Consider the following 6,000-nt stretch of genomic DNA (forward strand, 5'->3'; position numbering starts at 1 on the left):
GGGTGAGTTGCTCGACTATTACCCTGCGATGAGAGCGGTTTTCTCTCTCATCCACCAGACACGCGTCATTCAGTGTATGGCATCGAATGGTCCCCTGCCAAACCAACTTACCACTTAAAGTGCTTGCGATATCCCGTCGGTTTTGGGCACGGGACCCGCCTTCTGACGGTTGGGTATTTCCACACGGTTTTCCCTGTTTTTCACATGACCGGGTGCCAGGGCTTTTCCTTCTCTGAGGTTTTTATCCTGTGATATTAATCGCGTATCAAAAATGGCCTCTGTTTTCTAATCTGGACTCCCCAATTGCTAATTTGTGCCACTCCGTGGTCTCCATGGACCAATGGTCAGCGCGCTTTGACTGAGGGTCCTTGTTGTTCCATGCTGGCTACAACTGCCACTATTCAGAGGTCCTTGATAGCTCATTGTTCACAAGGTTTTGGAGTCTAACATAATTTGAAACAGTCATAGAACTCTGATAATTTTCAAGGATGCAATTCAGATCATGGCCTTCCCACTGAAAAAGCTTTTGGACCACCAAAAGTTGGTTTTCAAGCTTCGACTAAGTGAGGATACAACTTTTTCACCTGTCCAATCTCTATCCATTTTGCATTGCTCGACTTTGAACCCCTAAGCCCAATTTTGAGGTACTCAACATCTCCCTTGCGCATCGTTCTCACCTTCCTGTCCAGAACTGTGTCTTCCTGCAATTCATTAAGATATTCAGGTAGTAGGTCATCAATAGAAGGCAATTGACTCTATTCTTCAAGATCTTCAATTAATGAGGGTTCAAATAGTCTCAAGCTATCTGCATTGACGAATGAGTAGATGTGCATATAATCTAGCAAATCAAGGCGAAAAGAATTCTCACCAATTTTTTCAAGGATCCTGCAAGGTCCATACCTTATTGGTTTCGGCTTTTTACCTTCACCTTGCATCCTGTCCTTGCTGATATACAGCCAGACTTGATCACCAACTTGGAAACTATGCTCCATCCGATGCTTGTCATGCCTTGCCTTGTATTTGGCCTAGCTCTTTTCCAGTTGTTCTTGTACTACCCGATGGATCTCTTGGATTTGTTCAATGAACCGAGTTGCCTTGTCTACATCATTGTGTCCCTCAATTGTTGTGTCCTTACCAAAGACAAAATCCAAGGGAGACCTTGGTGTGAAACCAAAATAGGTCTCAAAAGGAGATCTCTGTGTGGAGGAATGTTTGGCTCGGTTGTAAGCATGCTGCACATAACACTTTATCCCAAAGCTTAGGATGTTTGCTGCAATATCCCCTGAGCAACTGGATCACCATCCTATTGACTACTTTTGTCTGGCCATCCATTTGTGGATGGAAAGCTGTGCTTTTCTTCAGTTTGGTGTCCATCAGTTCCCATAGACTTGACCAAAACTTTCCCATAAATAAGGTGTCTCTATCAGATATAATGGAAGTGGGTAATCCAAAATGAACCCATACATGTTGAAAGAACAGTTTTGCAGTTTGTTCAGCTATAATCTGTTTATTACAAGGTATCAAAATACACATTTTGTTGAACCTATCCACAACAACATACAGATAATCATGACCTTTCCTATATTTAGGCAGTCCTCCAACAAAGTCCATGGAAACACTTTCCCAAGGATGAGAAGGAACTAGTAATGGAGTGTACAAGCCTAGTTTTCTATTGTTGGGCTTGCTTTTAGCACACATAGTACACCCTCTTACATATCTAGAAACTGTCTCATTCATTTTTGGCCAATAACAAAATCTTTGCAGCTGTGCAACTGTTTTACTTACCCCAAAGTGACCTGATATTAAAGAAGTGTGCACTTCTCGAATTATCTTTACTCTTTCAGTTTGTGGAATGCATAGCTTCCCACAATGATATAAGAGTCAGTCCTTAATATGATAATCCAATTCTTCTACTCGTTTTCCTTGACTTAAAGTTGCATATACATCTTTAAAGTCTATATCTTGAGCATATTGTTCAATGTAGCTCTCATGTAACACAGAATTATGCTTAAGTATAGTAGATGCATTTATAATGGGTCTAGATAACATATCTGCAACTTTATTGTGTATGCCCTTTTTATATCTGATGACTAGATGAAACTGTTGTAGAAAACCGATCCATCCATAGTGTCTTGATTGCTACAACTTAGTTTGGGAGTGTAGATATTGAAGTGGTTGATGATCAGTATGTATAATTGTCTCTTTTCCCATTAAGTAATGTTTCCACTTTTTCACACTCTGTACTAATGCATACAATTCTTTATCATATGTGGGATAGTTAACTACTGCAGAATTAAATGTCTCAGAATGATAACATATGGGTTTACTGTGTTGTATCAACACTGCTCCCATGGCATAGTCACTGGCATCCGTTTGGATCTCAAACGGTCTTTGAAGATCTGGCAGTGCTAGTACTGGTGTTGTACTAATCTTTTCTTTCAAGGTGTCGAAGGCTTTCTACTATTTTCCTCCCCACTGAAACACCTTTTTCAATCCTGTTAAAGCATGTAAGGGAGCTGCAATTAAGAAAAAGTTAGAAATGAACTTTCTCCAATATTGTGCTGCTCCTAAGAAGCTCCTAACTTCTGTAGCAAATTTGGGTTTAGGCCAGTTTACAATGACTGCCACCTTAGAGGGATCTATCTTCAATTCACCACTCCCTACTATACGTCCCAAATAATTCAAAGATGTTTTGCCAAATTCACATTTTGAGAGTTTAACATAAAGTTTTTCTCTTTTCAAAACATCTAGTGCCTGCTTAACATGCTTTAAATGTTCTTCCCGTGTTTTTCTAAATATCAGAATGTCATCCAAATACATAATAACAAAATCATCAAGAAAAGGTCTGAGTACATCATTCATTATTCTCATGAAAGTAGCAGGAGAATTAGTTAAGCCAAAAGGCATAACCAGCCACTCATACAATCCCTGCTTTGTCTTGGTAGTAGTCTTCCATGCATCTTGCTCTGCAACTATGACCTAATGATATCCACTATGCAAGTCTAACTTGGAAAAATAAACAACTTCTTTCAATTGATCTAATAGATCATCTATGCGAGGAAGGGGATAACGATTTTTTATTGTTATCTTATTCAATGTTCGGTAATCAATGCACATTCTCCACAAGCCATCTTTCTTTCTCACCAAAACGATTGGAGATCCACATGGTGATGTGCTAGGTCTGATGAACCCCTTCTCGAGCAACTCCTGCACCTGCTTCTTGATTTTTGCATTCTCTAAAGCGGACAACCTGTACATCCCAATGTTAGGCAATGGAGCATCTTGCTACAAATTAATATCATGCACTATTTCCTTTTTGGGTGGTAGACCTTTAGGTTCTTGAAACAAGATATCATACTCTGAAACAACTTTTTCTAAATCAGCTTGTTGTTTAGCATCACAGCCCTCAAATACATTGGTTTTATCAGGTTTCTTTTCCTTTACAACCATCAGTAAAAAAAAATTGCATGAATTTATAATTCGTTTCATCTGCCCTGAGTTTATGAGAGTGTAATTATTCTTGAGCTTATGAGCTCTTACAAAGTATTCGATTCCATCTTTAATGAGTAGATACTTGTTCTCGACTCTATAGAAAATATCTTTTCTGTCATACAAGTAAGGACTTCCTAAAACAATTCCACATATATCCAAAGGAATTATGTCTAACTCAACCTCATCTACAAATGCTGACCCAAAAGAAAACTTGAGTTTGCATTGTCTAGTCACTTGTAGTTGTGCTTTATCACTTAACCATCCTAATGGGTATGGTTTCTTGTGAGGTGTAGTCAGTAATCCCAACTTCTTTACAATTTCTTCAGAAATTAAATTTACTTGTGAGCCACTATCAAACAAAGTATCAATCTTTTGATGTTTGGAAATAACTCGAATATGGAAAAGCTCATGTCTTTTTCTCTCATTTTCTTCATCAATAGTAGATTGTGCAGAATTACTAGTAGATGCTTCAGAATTCTTACCTTTTATACCTGTGGCTGCAATGGTTGTTTCATCTCCTGAGTCCGACCCCAAATATTTCTGAATAGCTGCAACAATCTTCTTCTTCTTGCCCTCAAACTTCTTAGGTCTCAACTTCGGATGCAGAATCCAACAATGCTCATCATCATGCCCATCCTTCTTACAGTGAGTGCATGAAGATTTGCTTTTCTGTGCAGTGTTGGCCTTCCTTGCTTTCCATTTCTGTTTTCTTTTCTCCTTATTCTTGCTCACTGTGGGTTGGGATGATCCCCCAACTTTTGGGTTTCCATTCTTTCCTCTAGCTTCTAGATGCGTGCTTGAACAGATACCTCATCTATACTAGTGGGATTAAACATGAGGATAGTGTGCCCCATGTAGTTGTGTAGACCATCGATGTACTTCAACAAAGTATCAGGTGAGTCTAATGAGATTCCTAGAATCAAAGCTCTCTTCCTAAATTCTTGGGTGTAACCTTGTACACTTTTCCCTTTCAATTGTCGAAGAGTTTGCCAGCTCATCATGGCTTGCTGCATGTAGGCCAGTGGATAGAACTACTTTTTGATTGTAGAAACAAATTCACTCCACACAGAAAGAGTCTTACCATGTCTCTTCATGTCAGCTTGGGTCCTACCTTCCCACCAAACCAAGGCAATGCCTCCAAGGCATAGGTTGGCCGGCTGAATCTTGCTCTTGTCTGAATCAATACTCTGCACTTTGCAATAAACATCAATTTGTCTGATCCAATTGTCCAGCTTTTCTGCATTCAACTCTCGATCATATATTGGTAAATCAAATTTAACATCTAGTTTAATCAAAGATGTCTTCTTTTTATGTTCATGGCTATTAGGAGGTGTGAGAAAGCTTTCTTCTTTCCCTTTTCCTTTTGAGTGGTCATGGAGGAGAGACTCTTCTTCTCCTTTATCTTGTTTGGAGCCTGATGAATCTTCATCTTTATGTTTTCTAAAGTCCTTATACATTTCCTCTACCATGGACCTTATGGCTAGGAAACTATCTATAAATTGAGGGTCTAGCCCCACAAAACCTTCCTCCAACATTGTCTTCTGAGGATAGACTCTTCCAATTTCAGGATTAGTTTCAACCAACTCTCCTTCTCCTAATTTGAGCTTTGATCTAGTTAGCATTCAACAACTAAATCCAACACAAGCTTTTCTAACCTTAACAACCTATAGCTCTAATACCACTTGATCTGAAATCACTTATGAATGATCTCAGTTAATTAATGTAGGTATTACAGACTCATGCGCTGGGATATGCCTATGTTATTTTAAGCAACAGATCGATAAGATTGCGAAATACACAGGCATTGGAAAACAGTAAGAGAAACACAGCAAGCAAATGCAAAAACACAACAATTTAATAAAGAGTTCACCCAATCCTCCTGGGCTACGTCTCCTGGTCCAGCTTTCAATGGTGGCCTTTTCTATTGTGTCTTTAAGCAGAGTTTTTACAATGAGGAACTCAATTTGAGTCTTTTGTAACAGATGATGCTCAAAAGGGTGGTACTTGGATTCCCCAAGCCACTAGAGTACACAGACTCCCCCTTACCTAGTCTCAACCTAAACTAGTCTTAATGGGATGAGTCCAATCTGGTACTCAGTTCCCAACCTATATCCTCACAGGGATTGCTTGAACCTCTCAAGCCTTCTCAGTTCTGTCCGCTCAATGTTGCCTTAGTTCTACAAGTCAGCTCGACTTCTCTGTTCTCTGCTTATTACTTCACTCTCTATTCTGTATCCTCCTCTGCTCTTTGTCTATTCATGACTTAAAGCCAATCTGTCCCATGACTGTTTGCTTCCTCTTCTGGCTCTTCGGATCGCCTGCCTCTGTCCGCTGGAATTCCCTGCTTCTGTGTCATCACCACTGTGTAACATTTCACAGAGAGGTGGCCACTTGTCCCCTCACGAACTGAGCGCCAGCTCTTCCTCAAATAGTCATTATTTCGGTTATTCTGTGAAATGATTCATCCGCCAGCTCAGCGGTCATGTTGGACCCTAAATTTCATATGCC

This window comes from Pinus tabuliformis, chromosome 5_2 (assembly GCF_031772625.1).
Source record: "Pinus tabuliformis cultivar Carrire ecotype Pingquan chromosome 5_2, CPIR1, whole genome shotgun sequence".
Classification (NCBI taxonomy): Eukaryota; Viridiplantae; Streptophyta; class Pinopsida; order Pinales; family Pinaceae; genus Pinus; species Pinus tabuliformis.